We start from the raw sequence: 17,843 nt of genomic DNA on the forward strand, positions 1-17,843 counted from the left end.
GATAGACAGATGAAAATAATAAAAAAGAGAATTTGACCCGGACGTCATTCGAACACGCAACTTTCTGATCTGGTGTCAGACGCGCTACCGGTTCGCCACAGAGTCCGCTTAGGGTTGCCGTTCGCTCACACGTGGTAGAATGTTTTGGTCGGCCTTCTATTGATGAAGCAAAGGTAAAGAGACAAGTCATTGTAGACAGACAAATAAGTATAAAGACAGATGAAAATAATTAAAAAGAAAATTTAACCCGAACGTGATTAGAACACGCCACCTTCTGATCTGGAGTCAGACGCGCTACCGTTGCGCCACCGAGTCCGTTTAGGGTAGCCGTTCGCACCCACGCGGTAGCATGTTTTGCACGGCCTTCAGTCGAGGAAGCACAGGTAAAGAGACAAGTCATTGTAGAAGGACAAGTAGGTATAGACAGATAGATGAAAATATTAAAAAGAGAATTTGACCCGGACGTGATTAGAACACGCAACCTTTTGATCTGGAGTCAGACGTGCTAAAGTTGCGCCACCGAGTCCACTTAGGGTAGCCGTTCGCACACACGCGGTAGCATGTTTTGCTCGGCCTTCTGTCGATGAAGCACAGGTAAAGGGACAAGTCATTGCAGACAGACAAATAAATAGATAGACAGAGAGATGAAAATAATAAAAAGAGAATTTGACCCGGACGTGATTAGAACACGCAACCTTCTGATCTGGAGTCAGACGTGCTAAAGTTGCGCCAGTGAATCCGCTTAGGGTAGCCGTTCGCACAAACGTGGTAGCATGTTTTGCACGGGCTTATGTCGATGAAGCACAGGTAAAGAGACAAGTCATTGTAGACCGACAAATAAGTAGACAGACAGATAGATGAAAATAATAAAAAGAGAATTTGACCCAGACGTGATTAGAGCACCCAACCTTCTGATCTGGAGTCAGACGCGCTACCGTTGCGTCACCGAGTCCGTTTAGTGTCGCCGTTCGCACACACGCGGTAGCATGTTTTGCTCGGCCTTGTGTCGATGAAGCACAGGTAAAGAGACAAGTCATTGGGGACAGACAAATAATGAGATAGACAGATAGCTGAAAACAATAAAAATGAGAATTCGACCCGGACGTGATTTGAACATGCAACCTACTGATGTGTAGTCAGACGCGCTACCATTGCCCCTCCGAGTTTGCTCAGGGCAGCCGTTCGCACACACGTGGTAGCATGTATTGCTCGGCCTTCTGTCGATGAAGCACAGGTAAAGAGGCAAGTCATTGTAGACAGACAAATAAGTAAATAGAGAGATAGATGAAAATAATAAAAAAGAGATCTTGACCCGGACGTGATTCGAACACGCAACCTTCTGATCTGGAGTCGGACTCGGACGCGCTACCAGTTCGCCACCGAGTCCGCTTAGGGTAGCCGTTGCATACACGTGGTAGCATGTTTTGCCTGGCCTTCTGTCGATGAAGCACAGCCAAAGAGAAGAGTCACTGTAGACAGACAAATAAGTAGATAGACAGATAGATGAAAATAGTAAAAAAGAGAAGTTGACCCGGACGTGATTCGAACACGCAACCTTCTGATCTGGAGTCAGACGTGCTACCGTGTCGCCACCGAGTCCACTTAGTGTAGCCGTTCGCACACACGTGGTAGCATGTTTTGCTCGGCCTTCTGTCGATGCAGCACAGATAAAGAGACAAGTGATTGTAGACAGACAAATAAGTACATAGACAGATGAAAATATTAAAAAAGAGAATGGGACCCGGACGTGACTCGAACACGCAACCTTCTGATCTGGAGTCGGACGCGCTACCAGTTCGCCACCGAGTCCGCGTAGGGTGGCCATTCGCACACACGTGGTAGCATGTTTTGCTCGGCCTTCTATCGATGAAGCACAGGTAAAGAGACAAGTCATTGCAGAATGACAAATAAGTAGATAGACAGATAGTTGAAAATAATAAAAAAGTGAATTTAACCTAGACGTGATTCGAACACGCAACCGTCCGATCTGGAGTCAGACGCGCTACCGTTGCGCCACCGAGTCCGCTTAGGGTAGTCGTTCGCACAAACGTGGTAGCATGTTTTGCTCGGCCTACTGTCGATGAATCCCATGTAAAGGGACAAGTCATTGTAGACAGACAAATAAGTAGATATTCAGATAGATGAAAATAATAAAAAGAGAATTTGACCCAAACGTGATTCGAACACACAACCTTCTGATCTGGAGTCAGATGTGCTACCGTGTCGCCACCGAGTCCACTTAGTGTAGCCGTTCGCACTCACGCGGTAGCATGTTTTGTTCGTCCTTCTGTCGATGAAGCACAGGTAAAGAGACAAGTCATTGTAGACAGACAAATAGGTAAATAGACAGATGAAAATCATAAAAAAGAAAGTTTGACCCGGATGTGATTCGAACACGCAACCTTCTGATCTGGAGTCAGACGCGCTACCGTTGCGTCACCGAGTCCGTTTAGGGTCGCCGTTCGCACACACGCGGTAGCATGTTTTGCACGGCCTTGTGTCGTTGAAGCACAGGTAAAGGGACAAGTCATTGTAGACAGACAAATAAGTAGATAGACAGATAGATGAAAATATTAAAAAAGAGATTTTGACCCGGACGTGATTCGAACACGCAACCTTCTGATCTGGAGTCAGACGTGCTAAAGTTGCACCACCGAGTCCGCTTAAGGTAGCCGTTCGCACACACGCGGTAGCATGTTTTGCTCGGCCTTGTGTCGATGAAACACAGGTAAAGAGGCAAGTCATTGTAGACAGACAAATTGATAGATAGACCGATAGTTGAAAATAATAAAAAAGAGAATTTGACCCAGACGCGATTCGAACACGCAACCATGTGATCTGGATTCAGACGTGCTACCGTATCGCCACCGAGTCCACTTAGTGTAGGCGTTCGCACACACGCGGTAGCACGTTTTGCTTGGCCTTCTGTCGATGAAGCACAGGAAAAGACACAAGTCATTGTAGACAGACAAATAAGTAGATAGACAGATGAAAATAATAAAAAAGAGAATTTGACCCGGACGTCATTCGAACACGCAACTTTCTGATCTGGTGTCAGACGCGCTACTGGTTCGCCACAGAGTTCGCTTAGGGTTGCCGTTCGCACACACGTGGTAGAATGTTTTGGTCGGCCTTCTATTGATGAAGCAAAGGTAAAGAGACAAGTCATTGTAGACAGACAAATAAGTATAAAGGCAGATGAAAATAATAAAAAAGAGAATTTGACCCGGACGTGATTCTAACATGCAACCTTTTGATCTGGAGTGAGACGTGCTAATGTTGCGCCACCGAGTCCGCTTAGCGTAGCCGTTCGCACACACGCGGTAGCAAGTTTTGCTCGGCCTTCTGTCGATGAAGCACAGGTAAAGGGACAAGTCATTGCAGACAGACAAATAAATAGATAGACAGAGAGATGAGAATAATAAAAAGAGAATTTGACCCGGACGGGGTTAGAACACGCAACCTTCTGATCTGGAGTCAGACGTGCTAAAGTTGCGCCAGCGAATCCTCTTAGGGTAGCCGTTCGCACAAACGTGTTACCATGTTTTGCACGGGCTTATGTCGATGAAGCACAGGTAAAGAGACAAGTCATTGTAGACCGACAAATAAGTAGACAGACAGATAGATGAAAATAATAAAAAGAGAATTTGACCCAGACGTGATTAGAGCACCCAACCTTCTGATCGGGAGTCAGACGCGCTACAGTTGCGCCACCGAGTGCACTTTGGGCAGACATCGCTCCCACGCGGTAGCATGTTTTACACGGCCTTCTGTCGATGAAGCACAGGTAAAGAGACAAGTCATTGTGGACAGACAAATAAGTAGATAGACAGATGGCTGAAAACAATAAAAAAAAATTCACCCGGACGTGATTCGAACATGCAACCTACTGATCTGGAGTCAGACGCGCTACCGTTGTGCCTCCGAGTTTGCTCAGGGCAGCCGTTCGCACACACGTGGTAGCATGTTTTGCTCGGCCTTCTGTTGACGCAGCACAGATAAAGAGACAAGTCATTGTAGACAGACAAATAGGTAGATAGACAGATAGCTGAAAACAATAAAAATGAGAATTTGACCCGGACGTGATTCGAACATGCAACCTACTGATCTGGAGTCAGACGCGCTAACGTTGTGCCTCCAAGTTTGCTCAGGGCAGCCGTTCGCACACACGTGGTAGCATATATTGCTCGGCCTTCTGTCGATGAAGCACAGGTAACGAGACAAGTCATTGTAGACAGACAAATAGGTAGATAGACAGATAGATGAAAATATTAACAAAGAGAACTTGACCCGGACGTGACTCGAACACGCAACCTTCTGATCTGGAGTCGGACGCGCTACCTGTTCGCCACCAAGTCCGCTTAGGAGGGCCATTCGCACACACGCCGTAGCATGTTTTGCTCGGCCTTCTGTCGATGAAGCACAGGTAAAGAGACAAGTCATTGTAGACAGACAAATAAGTAGATAGACAGATAGATGAAAATATTAAAAAAGAGAATTTGACCCAGACGTGATTCGAACACGCAACCTTCTGATCTGGAGTCAGACGTGCTAAAGTTGCACCACCGAGTCCGCTTAAGGTAGAAGTTCGCACACACGCGGTAGCATGTTTTGCTCGGCCTTGTGTCGATGAAACACAGGTAAAGAGACAAGTCATTGTAGACAGACAAATTAATAGATAGACAGATAGTTGAAAATAATAGAAAAGAGAATTTGAGCCAGACGCGATTCGAACACACAACCATGTGATCTGGATTCAGACGTGCTACCGTATATCACCGAGTCCACTTAGTGTAGGCGTTCACACACACGCGGCAGCACGTTTTGCTTGGCCTTCTGTCGATGAAGCACAGGTAAAGACACAAGTCTTTGTAGACAGACAAATAGGTAGATAGACAGATGAAAATAATAAAAAAGAGAATTTGACCCGGACGTCATTCGAACACGCAACTTTCTGATCTGGTGTCAGACGCGCTACCGGTTCGCCACAGAGTCCGCTTAGGGTTGCCGTTCGCTCACACGTGGTAGAATGTTTTGGTCGGCCTTCTATTGATGAAGCAAAGGTAAAGAGACAAGTCATTGTAGACAGACAAATAAGTATAAAGACAGATGAAAATAATTAAAAAGAAAATTTAACCCGAACGTGATTAGAACACGCCACCTTCTGATCTGGAGTCAGACGCGCTACCGTTGCGCCACCGAGTCCGTTTAGGGTAGCCGTTCGCACCCACGCGGTAGCATGTTTTGCACGGCCTTCAGTCGAGGAAGCACAGGTAAAGAGACAAGTCATTGTAGAAGGACAAGTAGGTATAGACAGATAGATGAAAATATTAAAAAGAGAATTTGACCCGGACGTGATTAGAACACGCAACCTTTTGATCTGGAGTCAGACGTGCTAAAGTTGCGCCACCGAGTCCACTTAGGGTAGCCGTTCGCACACACGCGGTAGCATGTTTTGCTCGGCCTTCTGTCGATGAAGCACAGGTAAAGGGACAAGTCATTGCAGACAGACAAATAAATAGATAGACAGAGAGATGAAAATAATAAAAAGAGAATTTGACCCGGACGTGATTAGAACACGCAACCTTCTGATCTGGAGTCAGACGTGCTAAAGTTGCGCCAGCGAATCCGCTTAGGGTAGCCGTTCGCACAAACGTGGTAGCATGTTTTGCACGGGCTTATGTCGATGAAGCACAGGTAAAGAGACAAGTCATTGTAGACCGACAAATAAGTAGACAGACAGATAGATGAAAATAATAAAAAGAGAATTTGACCCAGACGTGATTAGAGCACCCAACCTTCTGATCTGGAGTCAGACGCGCTACCGTTGCGTCACCGATTCCGTTTAGTGTCGCCGTTCGCACACACGCGGTAGCATGTTTTGCTCGGCCTTGTGTCGATGAAGCACAGGTAAAGAGACAAGTCATTGGGGACAGACAAATAATGAGATAGACAGATAGCTGAAAACAATAAAAATGAGAATTCGACCCGGACGTGATTTGAACATGCAACCTACTGATCTGTAGTCAGACGCGCTACCATTGCCCCTCCGAGTTTGCTCAGGGCAGCCGTTCGCACACACGTGGTAGCATGTATTGCTCAGCCTTCTGTCGATGAAGCACAGGTAAAGAGGCAAGTCATTGTAGACAGACAAATAAGTAAATAGAGAGATAGATGAAAATAATAAAAAAGAGATCTTGACCCGGACGTGATTCGAACACGCAACCTTCTGATCTGGAGTCGGACTCGGACGCGCTACCAGTTCGCCACCGAGTCCGCTTAGGGTAGCCGTTGCATACACGTGGTAGCATGTTTTGCCTGGCCTTCTGTCGATGAAGCACAGCCAAAGAGAAGAGTCACTGTAGACAGACAAATAAGTAGATAGACAGATAGATGAAAATAGTAAAAAAGAGAAGTTGACCCGGACGTGATTCGAACACGCAACCTTCTGATCTGGAGTCAGACGTGCTACCGTGTCGCCACCGAGTCCACTTAGTGTAGCCGTTCGCACACACGTGGTAGCATGTTTTGCTCGGCCTTCTGTCGATGCAGCACAGATAAAGAGACAAGTGATTGTAGACAGACAAATAAGTACATAGACAGATGAAAATATTAAAAAAGAGAATGGGACCCGGACGTGACTCGAACACGCAACCTTCTGATCTGGAGTCGGACGCGCTACCAGTTCGCCACCGAGTCCGCGTAGGGTGGCCATTCGCACACACGTGGTAGCATGTTTTGCTCGGCCTTCTATCGATGAAGCACAGGTAAAGAGACAAGTCATTGCAGAATGACAAATAAGTAGATAGACAGATAGTTGAAAATAATAAAAAAGTGAATTTAACCTAGACGTGATTCGAACACGCAACCGTCCGATCTGGAGTCAGACGCGCTACCGTTGCGCCACCGAGTCCGCTTAGGGTAGTCGTTCGCACAAACGTGGTAGCATGTTTTGCTCGGCCTACTGTCGATGAATCCCATGTAAAGGGACAAGTCATTGTAGACAGACAAATAAGTAGATATTCAGATAGATGAAAATAATAAAAAGAGAATTTGACCCAAACGTGATTCGAACACACAACCTTCTGATCTGGAGTCAGATGTGCTACCGTGTCGCCACCGAGTCCACTTAGTGTAGCCGTTCGCACTCACGCGGTAGCATGTTTTGTTCGTCCTTCTGTCGATGAAGCACAGGTAAAGAGACAAGTCATTGTAGACAGACAAATAGGTAAATAGACAGATGAAAATGATAAAAAAGAAAGTTTGACCCGGATGTGATTCGAACACGCAACCTTCTGATCTGGAGTCAGACGCGCTACCGTTGCGTCACCGAGTCCGTTTAGGGTCGCCGTTCGCACACACGCGGTAGCATGTTTTGCACGGCCTTGTGTCGTTGAAGCACAGGTAAAGGGACAAGTCATTGTAGACAGACAAATAAGTAGATAGACAGATAGATGAAAATATTAAAAAAGAGATTTTGACCCGGACGTGATTCGAACACGCAACCTTCTGATCTGGAGTCAGACGTGCTAAAGTTGCACCACCGAGTCCGCTTAAGGTAGCCGTTCGCACACACGCGGTAGCATGTTTTGCTCGGCCTTGTGTCGATGAAACACAGGTAAAGAGGCAAGTCATTGTAGACAGACAAATTGATAGATAGACCAATAGTTGAAAATAATAAAAAAGAGAATTTGACCCAGACGCGATTCGAACACGCAACCATGTGATCTGGATTCAGACGTGCTACCGTATCGCCACCGAGTCCACTTAGTGTAGGCGTTCGCACACACGCGGTAGCACGTTTTGCTTGGCCTTCTGTCGATGAAGCACAGGAAAAGACACAAGTCATTGTAGACAGACAAATAAGTAGATAGACAGATGAAAATAATAAAAAAGAGAATTTGACCCGGACGTCATTCGAACACGCAACTTTCTGATCTGGTGTCAGACGCGCTACTGGTTCGCCACAGAGTTCGCTTAGGGTTGCCGTTCGCACACACGTGGTAGAATGTTTTGGTCGGCCTTCTATTGATGAAGCAAAGGTAAAGAGACAAGTCATTGTAGACAGACAAATAAGTATAAAGGCAGATGAAAATAATAAAAAAGAGAATTTGACCCGGACGTGATTCGAACATGCAACCTTTTGATCTGGAGTGAGACGTGCTAATGTTGCACCACCGAGTCCGCTTAAGGTAGCCGTTCGCACACACGCGGTAGCATGTTTTGCTCGGCCTTGTGTCGATGAAACACAGGTAAAGAGACAAGTCATTGTAGACAGACAAATAAGTAGATAGACAGATAGTTGAAAATAATAAAAAAGAGAATTTGACCCAGACGTGATTCGAACACGCAACCATGTGATCTGGAGTCAGACGTGCTACCGTATCACCACCGAGTCCACTTAGTGTAGGCGTTCGCACACACGCGGTAGCACGTGTTGCTCGGCCTTCTGTCGATGAAGCACAGGTAAAGAGACAAGTCATTGTAAACAGACAAATAAGTAGATAGACAGATGAAAATAATAAAAAAGAGAATTTGACACGGACTTCCTTCGAACACGCAACTTTCTGATCTGGTGTCAGACGCGCTACTGGTTTGCCATAGAGTCCGCTTAGGGTTGCCGTTCGCACATACGTGGTAGAATGTTTTGGTCGGCCTTCTATTGATGAAGCAAAGGTAAAGAGACAAGTCATTGTAGACAGACAAATAAGTAGATAGACAGATAGATGAAAATAATAAAAAAAAGAATTTGACCCTAACGTGATTCAAACACGCAACCTTCTGATCTGGTATCAGAAGCGCTATCGTTGCGCCACCGAGTCCGTTTAGGATAGCCATTCGCACACAAGCGGTAGCATGTTTTGCACGGCCTTCAGTCGAGGAAGCACAGGTAAAGAGACACGTCATTGTAGATGGACAAATAGGTATTGACAGATAGATGAATATATTAAAAAGAGAATTTAACCCGGACGTGACTCGAACACGCAACCTTCTGATCTGGAGTCGGACGCGCTACCAGTTCGCCACCGAGTCCGCTTATTGTGGCCGTTCGCACAGACGTGGTAGCATGTTTTTCCTCGGCCTTCTATCGATGAAGCACATGTGAAAAGACAAGTCATTGTAGACAGACAAATAAGTAGATAAAAGTATAGATGAAAATCTTAAAAAGAGAATTTGACCCGGACGTGATTCGAACACGCAACCTTCTGATCTGGAGTCAGACGCGCTACCGGTACGCCACCGAGTCCGCTTAGTGTAGCCGTTCGCCCACACGTGGTAGCATGTTTTGCTCGGCCTTCTATTGATAAAGCACAGGTAAAGAGACAACTCATTGTAGAATGACAAATAAGTAGATAGACAGATAAAAATAACAAAAAAGAGAATTTGACCCAGACGTGATTCGAACACGCATCCTTCTCATCTGGAGTCAGACGCGCTACCAGTTCGCCACCGAGTCCGCTTAGTGTGGCCATTCGCACACACGCGGTAGCATATTTTGCTCGGGCTTTTGTAGATGAAGCACAGGTAAAGAGACAAGTCATTGTAGACAGACAAATAAGTAGATAGACAGATAGTTGAAAATAATAAAAGAAAGGATTTCACCCAGACGTGTACCGAACACGCAACCTTCTGATCTGGAGGCGGACGCGCTACCAGTTCACCACCGAGTCCGCTTAGGGTAGCCGTTCGCACACACGTGGTAGCATGTTTTGCTCGGTCCTGTATTGAAAAAGCACAGGTAAATAGACAAGTCATTGTACACAGACAAAGAAGTAGATAGACAGATGAAAATAAAAAAAAGAGAATTTGACCCGCACGCGGTTCGATCACGCAACCTTCTGATCTGAAGTCTGACGTGCTACCATTCGCCACCAAGTCCACTTAGGGTAGCCGTTGCACATACGTGGTAGCATGTTTTGCCTGGCCTTCATTCGATGAAGCACAGCTAAAGAGAAGAGTCACTGTAGGCAGACATATAAGTAGATAGACAGATAGCTGAAAATAGTAAAAAAGAGAACTTGACCTGGACGTGATTCGAACACGCAACCTTCTGATCTGGAGTCAGAAGTGCTACCGTGTCGCCACCGAGTCCACTTAGTGTAGCCGTTTGCACACACGTGGTAGCATGTTTTGCTCGGCCTTCTGTCGATGCAGCACAGATAAAGAGACAAGTAATGTAGACGGACAAATAAGTAGATAGACAGATGAAAATATTAAAAAAGAGAAATTGACCCGGACGTGACTCGAACACGCAACCTTCTGATCTGGAGTCGGACGCGCTACCAGTTCGCCACCGAGTCCGCTTATTGTGGCTGTTCGCACAGACGTGGTAGCATGTTTTGCTCGGCCTTCTATCGATGAAGCACTTGTGAAGAGACAAGTCATTGTAGACAGACAAATAAGTAGATAAAAGGATAGATGAAAATCTTAAAAAGAGAATTTGACCCGGACGTGATTCGAACACGCAACCTTCTGATCTGGAGTCAGACGCGCTACCGGTACGCCACCGAGTCCGCTTAGTGTAGCCGTTCGCCCACACGTGGTAGCATGTTTTGCTCGGCCTTCTATTGATAAAGCACAGGTAAAGAGACAACTCATTGTAGAATGACAAATAAGTAGATAGACAGATAAAAATACCAAAAAAGAGAATTTGACCCAGACGTGATTCGAACACGCATCCTTCTCATCTGGAGTCAGACGCGCTACCAGTTCGCCACCGAGTCCGCTTAGTGTGGCCGTTCGCACACACGTGGTAGCATGTTTTGCTCGGCCTTCTATCGATGAAGCACAGGTGAAGAGACAAGTCATTGTAGACAGACAAATAAGTAGATAAACAGATAGATGAAAATCATAAAAAGAGAATTTGACCCGGACGTGATTCGAACACGCAAACTTCTGATCTGGAGTCAGACGTGCTACCGTGTCGCCATCAAGTCCACTTAGGGTAGCCGTTCGCACACACGCGGTAGCATGTTTTGCTCGGCCTTCTGTCGATGAAGCACAGGTAAAGAGGCAAGACATTGTAGAAGGACAAATATGTAGATAAACAGATAGATGAAAATCATGAAAAGAGAATTTGACCCGGACATGATTAGAACACGCAACCTTCTGATCTGGAGTCAGACGTGCTAAAGTTGCACCACCGAGTCCGCTTAAGGTAGCCGTTCGCACAGACGCGGTAGCATGTTTTGCTAGGCCTTCAGTCGATGAAAATCAGGTAAAGAGACAGGTCATTGTAGACAGACAAATAAGTAGATAAACAGATAGATGAAAATCATAAAAAGAGAATTTGACCCGGACGTGATTCGAACACGCAACCTTCTTATATGGAGTCAGACGTGCTACCGTGTCGCCACTGATTCCACTTTGTGTAGCCGTTTTCACACACACCGTAGCATGTTTTGCTCGGCCTTGTGTCGACGAAGCACAGGTAAAGGGACAAGTCATTGTAGACAGACAAATATGTAGATAGACAGATAGATGAAAATATTAAAAAAGAACTTAACACGGACGTGATTCGAACACGCGAACTTCTGATCTGGAGTCAGACGTGCTACTGTGTCGCCACCGAGTCCACTAAGCGCAGCCGTTCGCACACAACCCGTAGCATGTTTTGCTCGGCGTTCTGTCGATGAAGCACAGGTAAAGAGACAAGTCATTGTAGAATGACAAATAGGTAGATAGACAGAGAAAAATAACAAAAAAGAGAATTTGACCCGCACATGGTTCGAACACGCAACCTTCTGATCTGGAGTCAGACACGCTACCGTGTCGCCACCGAGTCCGCTTAGGGTAGCCGTTCGCACAAACGTGGTAGCACGTTTTGCTCGGCCATTTGTCGATGAATCCCAAATAAAGGGACAAGTCATTGTAGACAGACAAATAAGTAGATATTCAGATAGATAAAAATAATAAAAAGAAAATTTTAACCAAACGTGATTCGAACACGCAACCTTGTGATCTGGAGTCAGACGTGATACCGTTGCGCAACCGAGTCCGCTTATAGGGTTTCCCTTCGCACACACGCGGTAGCATGTTTTGCTCGGCCTTCTGTCGATGAAGCACAGGTAAAGCGACAAGTCATTGTAGACAGACAAATAAGTAGATAGACAGATAGATGAAAATAATAAAAAAGAGAACTTGACCCGGACGTGATTCGAACACGCAACCTTCTGATATGGAGTCAGACGTGCTACCGTGTCGCCACCGAGTCCACTTTGTGTAGCCGTTTTCACACACACCGTAGCATGTTTTGCTCGGCCTTGTGTCGACGAAGCACAGGTGAAGGGACAAGTCATTGTAGACAGACAAATATGTAGATAGACAGATAGATGAAAATATTAAAAAAGAGAATTTGACCCGGACGTGATTCGAACATGCAACCTTCTGATCTGAAGTCAGACGCGCTACTGGTTCGCCACCGAGTCCGCTTAGTGTAGCCCTTCGCCCACACGTGGTAGCATGTTTTGCTCGGCCTTCTATCGATGAAGCACAGGTAAAGAGACAACTCATTGTAGAATGACAAATAAGTAGATAGACAGATAAAAATAACAAAAAAGAGAATTTGACCCAGACGTGATTCGAACACGCATCCTTCTCATCTGGAGTCAGACGTGGTATCGTTGCGCAACCGAGTCCGCCTATAGGGTAGCCCTTCGCACACACGCAGTAGCATGTTTTGCTCGGCCCTCTTCGATGAAGCACAGGTAAAGAGACAAGTCATTGTAGACAGACAAATAAGTAGATAGACAGATAGATGAAAATAATAAAAAAGAACTTAACACGGACGTGATTCGAACACGCGAACTTCTGATCTGGAGTCAGACGTGCTACTGTGTCGCCACCGAGTCCACTTAGCGCAGCCATTCGCACACACGCCGTAGCATGTTTGCTCGGCCTTCTGTCGATGAAGCACAGGTAAAGAGACAAGTCATTGTAGAATGACAAATAGGTAGATAGACAGATAAAAATAACAAAAAAGAGAATTTGGCCCGCACATGGTTCGAACACGCAACCTTCTGATCTGGAGAATGACGCGCTAAAGTTGCGCCACCGATTCCGCTTAGGGTAGCCGTTCGCACACACGCGGTAGCATGTTTTGCTCGGCCTTCTGTCGATGAACACAGGTAAAGAGACAAGTCATTGTAGACAGACAAATAAGTAGATAGACAGATAGTTGAAAATAATAAAAAAAGAGAATTTGAACCAGACGTGATTCGAACTCGCAACCTTCTGATCTGGAGTCAGACACGCTACCGTTGCGCCACCGCGTCCGCTTAGGGTAGCCGTTCGCACAAACGTGGTAGCAAGTTTTGCTCGGCCTTCTATCGATGAATCCCAAGTTAAGGGACAAGTCATTGTAGACAGACAAGTAAGTTGATATTCAGATAGATGAAAATAATAGAAAGAGAATTTGACCCAAACGTGATTCGAACACACAACCTTCTGATCTGGAGTCAGACGTGGTACCGTTGCGCCACCAAGTCCGCTTATAGGGTTGCCCTTCGCACACACGCGGTAGCATGTTTTGCTCGGCCTTCTGTCGATGAAGCACAGGTAAAGAGACAAGCCATTGTAGACAGACAAATAAGTAGATAGACAAATAGATGAAAATAATGAAAAAGAGAACTTGACCCGGACGTGAATCGAACACGCAACTTTCTGATATGGAGTCAGACGTGCTACCGTGTCGCCACCGAGTCCACTTTGTGTAGCCGTTTTCACACACACGGTAGCATGTTTTGCTCGGCCTTGTGTCGATAAAGCACAGGTAAAGGGACAAGTCATTGTAGAAGGACAAATATGTAGATAAACAGAAAGATGAAAATCATGAAAAGAGAATTTGACCTGGACGTGATTCGAACACGCAACCTTCTGATCTGGAGTCAGACGTGCTAAAGTTGCACCACCGAGTCCGCTTAAGGTAGCCGTTCGCGCAGACGCGGTAGCATGTTTTGCTCGGCCTTCCGTCGATGAAAATCAGGTAAAGAGACAGGTCATTGTAGAGAGACGAATAAGTAGATAGACAGATAGTTGAAAATAATAAAAAAAGAGAATTTGACCCGGACGTGATTCGAACACGCAACCTTCTGATATGGAGTCAGACGTGCTACCGTGTCGCCACCGAGTCCACTTTGTGTAGCCGTTTTCACACACACCGTAGCATGTTTTGCTCGGCCTTGTCTCGACGAAGCACAGGTAAAGGGACAAGTCATTGTACACAGACAAATATGTAGATAGACAGATAGATGAAAATATTAAAAAAGAGAATTTGACCCGGACGTGATTCGAACATGCAACCTTCTGATCTGAAGTCAGACGCGCTACCGTTGCGCCACCGAGTCCGTTTAGGGTCGCCGTTCGCACACACGCGGTAGCATGTTTTGCACGGCCTTCTGTCGACGAAGCACAGGTAAAGGGAGAAGTCATTGTAGAAGGACAAATAATTAGATAAACAGATACATGAAAATCATAAAAAGAGAATTTGACCCGGACGTGATTAGAACACGCAACCTTCTGATCTGGAGTCAGACGTGCTAAAGTTGCACCAACGAGTCCGCTTAAGGTAGCCGTTCGCACACACGCGGTAGCACGTTTTGCTCGGTCTTCTGTCGTTGAAACACAAGTAAAGAGACAAGTCATTGTAGACAGACAAATAAGTAGTTAGACAGATAGATGAAAATAATAAAAAAGAGAACTTGACCCAGACGTGATTCGAACACGCATTGTTCTGATATGGAGTCAGACGTGCAACCGTTGCGCCACCGAGTCCGTTTAGGGTCACCGTTCGCACACACGCGGTAGCATGTTTTGCACGGCCTTCTTTCGAAGCAGCACAGGTAAAGAGACAAGTCATTGTAGGCAGACAAATAAGTAGATATACAGATGAAAATGATAAAACAAAGAATTTGACCCGGACGTGATTCGAACACGCAACCTTTTGATCTGGAGTCAGACGCGCTACCGGTTCGCCACCGAGTCCGCTTAGTGTAGCCGTTTGCCCCCATGTGGTAGCATGTTTTGCTCGGCCTTCTATCGATGAAGCACAGGTAAAGAGACAACTCATTGTAGAATGACAAATAAGTAGATAGACAGATAAAAATAACAAAAAAGAGAATTTGACCCAGACGTGATTCGAACACGCATCCTTCTCATCTGGAGTCAGACGTGGTATCGTTGCGCAACCGAGTCCGCCTATAGCGTAGCCCTTCGCTCACACGCGGTAGCATGTTTTGCTCGGGCCTCTGTCGATGAAGCACAGGTAAAGAGACAAGTCATTGTAGACAGACAAATAAGTAGATAGACAGATAGATGAAAATAATAAAAAAGAACTTAACACGGACGTGATTCGAACACGCGAACTTCTGATCTGGAGTCAGACGTGCTACTGTGTCGCCACCGAGTCCACTTAGCGCTGCCATTCGCACACACGCCATAGCATGTTTGCTCGGCCTTCTGTCGATGAAGGACAGGTAAAGAGACAAGTCATTGTAGAATGACAAATAGGTAGATAGACAGATAAAATTACCAAAATAGAGAATTTGACCCGCACATGGTTCGAACACGCAACCTTCTAATCTGGAGAATGACGCGCTAAAGTTGCGCCTCCGATTCCGCTTAGGGTAGCCGTTCGACACACGCGGTAGCATGTTTTGCTCGGCCTTCTGTCGATGAACACAGGTAAAGAGACAAGTCATTGTAGACAGACAAATAAGTAGATAGACAGATAGTTGAAAATAATAAAAAAAAGAATTTGACCCAAACGTGATTCGAACACACAACCTTCTGATCTGGAGTCAGACGTGGTACCGTTGCGCCACCAAGTCTTTTTTTTTCTTTATTGCCTGTTTTCGGCTCACATAAACAATACACATATTAACTGATAATTACAAAACACAATCCAAAACATTGTAAAAACCATGGCTCAAACGATGTGGCCACGCATCAGTTAAAATGTTTTTATCGTCGATAGTAATTCGACGCGCGGCAACCATTCTGGGGGGAATTCCTGCAACTTTTGTTCATCCACAAAATTTCTTATATACTCTTTGAAGTACTGGGTGGGTGCTCGTGCATCTACATCAAAGTGCATGGCTGCCATCCTGGATTTCCAAATGCTATGAAGAGCCATAAGCATTATCATATCATATCGGGTACCAACGTCACTTTGTATATGCAAATAGCGGATGCCATATGCATTTATGGGGAAGTCTTTTTTGATCGTGCGCTGGAGCACGTCCCAAAGAAAGACAGCATCCCAGCAGTCAATGAATACATGCTCAATTGTCTCCTCCTTTCTGCATATTATGCAATGCGTGCCCCAAGGAACGTAGAACCCCTTTGCAGCCATCCAGGTTTTGACGGTCAGCGTACCGGTATGTAATTTAAAAAAGAAATTCTTAGCACCTGGCGATATTTTCATCGCCTTGACGCGCTTTAGTACAGTGTGGCCATGGCATACATTGTAAAGGGACCGATACATAGGCACTGGTAAAAACACATCACATAGGTCCTTGTACAACTTTCTTCGTCGGACTTGACTCAAATATTCAAGTGAAAACCGCACTGACAGAAACCTACAAGAAAGTACAACTTCGCGGAGAAAGCCATAAACACCACCAGGTACGCTGCAGGTTAATACAACCATGTTAGGCAAGTGTTGCCACAGGCGAAGTTGACAGACAGTGCGAAGGAATTGGTTGTCGACGTCTCTAAAGAAACAAAATCGATTGACTACCTGTCTTAAAAACAAATGCGACAAGCCGAGTCCTCCATTTCGCACTCGAAGAAATAAATTGGTCCGACTCCATCTTTCCCAAGGCGATTCCCACACAAAGACAGCGAACACACGGTGAAATTTTTGGATGTTTACCCTTGAACAATGTAAGACTTGTAAGATATACCAAATTTTACTCACTAAGAATATGTTGCAAATTGTGGCTTTAGAAAACATAGACCAATTCCAGCCATTCCACTTGTTCACTCTTTCCCGCAGGTTATCCACTTGGCTCCTCCAGTACGATTCGCTGTCTTTGTAGCATTCGAGGGGGGCACCCAAGTATTTCACCGGTGTCGTAACAAACCTTATGCTGGCAAAACTGTCTGGGGTTTCTGCCCAGTCACCGTGCCAAAAGCCAAGGCATTTTCCCCAGTTTACAGCGCTGCCACTTGCAGCACAGAAGTTAGTAACGCATTTGACAGCATCTGCTATGCTGTCAGAGTCCGCGCAAAAAATGGCAATATCGTCCGCATAAGCCAACAGTCGGACTTCAACCTTGTGCAGCTTAAACCCACGGACACAGTCATTCTCTATGACACTCAAACAAAAGGACTCTATGTACAAACAAAACAATAGTGGTGAGAGAGGACAACCCTGACGGACCGAACGCTTGACTGGGATGCGCTTCCCCACCACCTTGTTAACGATTAGCCGCGTTGAGCAGTCTCGGTACGCCATGACAACCCCCTCTTTGATTATTTTCCCTAAATTCACATAATCTAGGATGCACAGCAGAATTTGATGAGGCACCCTGTCAAAAGCTTTCTCGAGGTCGATTTGCAGCATTGCGACTCGCGCACCAATAGCGTCGCAACATTCGAGGACGCTTCGGGCTGCGTGTATATTCGTGAGGATAGTTCGACCTTTAATGCCGCGCGTCTGATGTGGCCCCACGAGCTCCGTAATGACTGTTTGCAACCTTTTAGCTAGGATTTTCATGAATATCTTGTAATCTCCATTAGTGAGGCAGATTGGGCGGTAAGAATTTACTTTGCGCAGTGCAACGGGGTCTTCCGATTTTGGTATAAGAACAGTGTGAGATGATGAAAAGGACGGGGGTAAT

The 17,843-nt window shown here is 45.7% G+C and overlaps 13 non-coding genes across 13 annotated transcripts; all 13 read right to left on the reverse strand.

Moving 5' to 3' along the window:
- Positions 1–243: 243 nt before the first annotated feature.
- Positions 244–315, reverse strand: TRNAW-CCA (transfer RNA tryptophan (anticodon CCA)). The gene has a single exon. It is a non-coding gene; the product is annotated as a tRNA-Trp (tRNA).
- A 1,636-nt stretch (positions 316–1,951) lies between these two features.
- On the reverse strand, positions 1,952–2,023 carry TRNAW-CCA (transfer RNA tryptophan (anticodon CCA)). Its single transcript has one exon. It is a non-coding gene; the product is annotated as a tRNA-Trp (tRNA).
- A 351-nt stretch (positions 2,024–2,374) lies between these two features.
- TRNAW-CCA (transfer RNA tryptophan (anticodon CCA)) lies at positions 2,375–2,446 on the reverse strand. Its single transcript has one exon. It is a non-coding gene; the product is annotated as a tRNA-Trp (tRNA).
- Positions 2,447–2,588: 142 nt separating this feature from the next.
- TRNAW-CCA (transfer RNA tryptophan (anticodon CCA)) lies at positions 2,589–2,660 on the reverse strand. Its single transcript has one exon. It is a non-coding gene; the product is annotated as a tRNA-Trp (tRNA).
- A 1,840-nt stretch (positions 2,661–4,500) lies between these two features.
- Positions 4,501–4,572, reverse strand: TRNAW-CCA (transfer RNA tryptophan (anticodon CCA)). The gene has a single exon. It is a non-coding gene; the product is annotated as a tRNA-Trp (tRNA).
- Positions 4,573–5,133: 561 nt separating this feature from the next.
- Positions 5,134–5,205, reverse strand: TRNAW-CCA (transfer RNA tryptophan (anticodon CCA)). Its single transcript has one exon. It is a non-coding gene; the product is annotated as a tRNA-Trp (tRNA).
- A 1,636-nt stretch (positions 5,206–6,841) lies between these two features.
- TRNAW-CCA (transfer RNA tryptophan (anticodon CCA)) lies at positions 6,842–6,913 on the reverse strand. Its single transcript has one exon. It is a non-coding gene; the product is annotated as a tRNA-Trp (tRNA).
- Positions 6,914–7,264: 351 nt separating this feature from the next.
- TRNAW-CCA (transfer RNA tryptophan (anticodon CCA)) lies at positions 7,265–7,336 on the reverse strand. Its single transcript has one exon. It is a non-coding gene; the product is annotated as a tRNA-Trp (tRNA).
- Positions 7,337–7,478: 142 nt separating this feature from the next.
- On the reverse strand, positions 7,479–7,550 carry TRNAW-CCA (transfer RNA tryptophan (anticodon CCA)). Its single transcript has one exon. It is a non-coding gene; the product is annotated as a tRNA-Trp (tRNA).
- Positions 7,551–9,175: 1,625 nt separating this feature from the next.
- TRNAW-CCA (transfer RNA tryptophan (anticodon CCA)) lies at positions 9,176–9,247 on the reverse strand. The gene has a single exon. It is a non-coding gene; the product is annotated as a tRNA-Trp (tRNA).
- A 1,195-nt stretch (positions 9,248–10,442) lies between these two features.
- On the reverse strand, positions 10,443–10,514 carry TRNAW-CCA (transfer RNA tryptophan (anticodon CCA)). The gene has a single exon. It is a non-coding gene; the product is annotated as a tRNA-Trp (tRNA).
- Positions 10,515–13,202: 2,688 nt separating this feature from the next.
- On the reverse strand, positions 13,203–13,275 carry TRNAW-CCA (transfer RNA tryptophan (anticodon CCA)). The gene has a single exon. It is a non-coding gene; the product is annotated as a tRNA-Trp (tRNA).
- A 569-nt stretch (positions 13,276–13,844) lies between these two features.
- TRNAW-CCA (transfer RNA tryptophan (anticodon CCA)) lies at positions 13,845–13,916 on the reverse strand. Its single transcript has one exon. It is a non-coding gene; the product is annotated as a tRNA-Trp (tRNA).
- Between the last annotated feature and the right edge of the window lie 3,927 nt (positions 13,917–17,843).

This window comes from Rhipicephalus microplus, chromosome 5 (assembly GCF_043290135.1).
Source record: "Rhipicephalus microplus isolate Deutch F79 chromosome 5, USDA_Rmic, whole genome shotgun sequence".
In the NCBI taxonomy this organism is placed as follows: domain Eukaryota; kingdom Metazoa; phylum Arthropoda; class Arachnida; order Ixodida; family Ixodidae; genus Rhipicephalus; species Rhipicephalus microplus.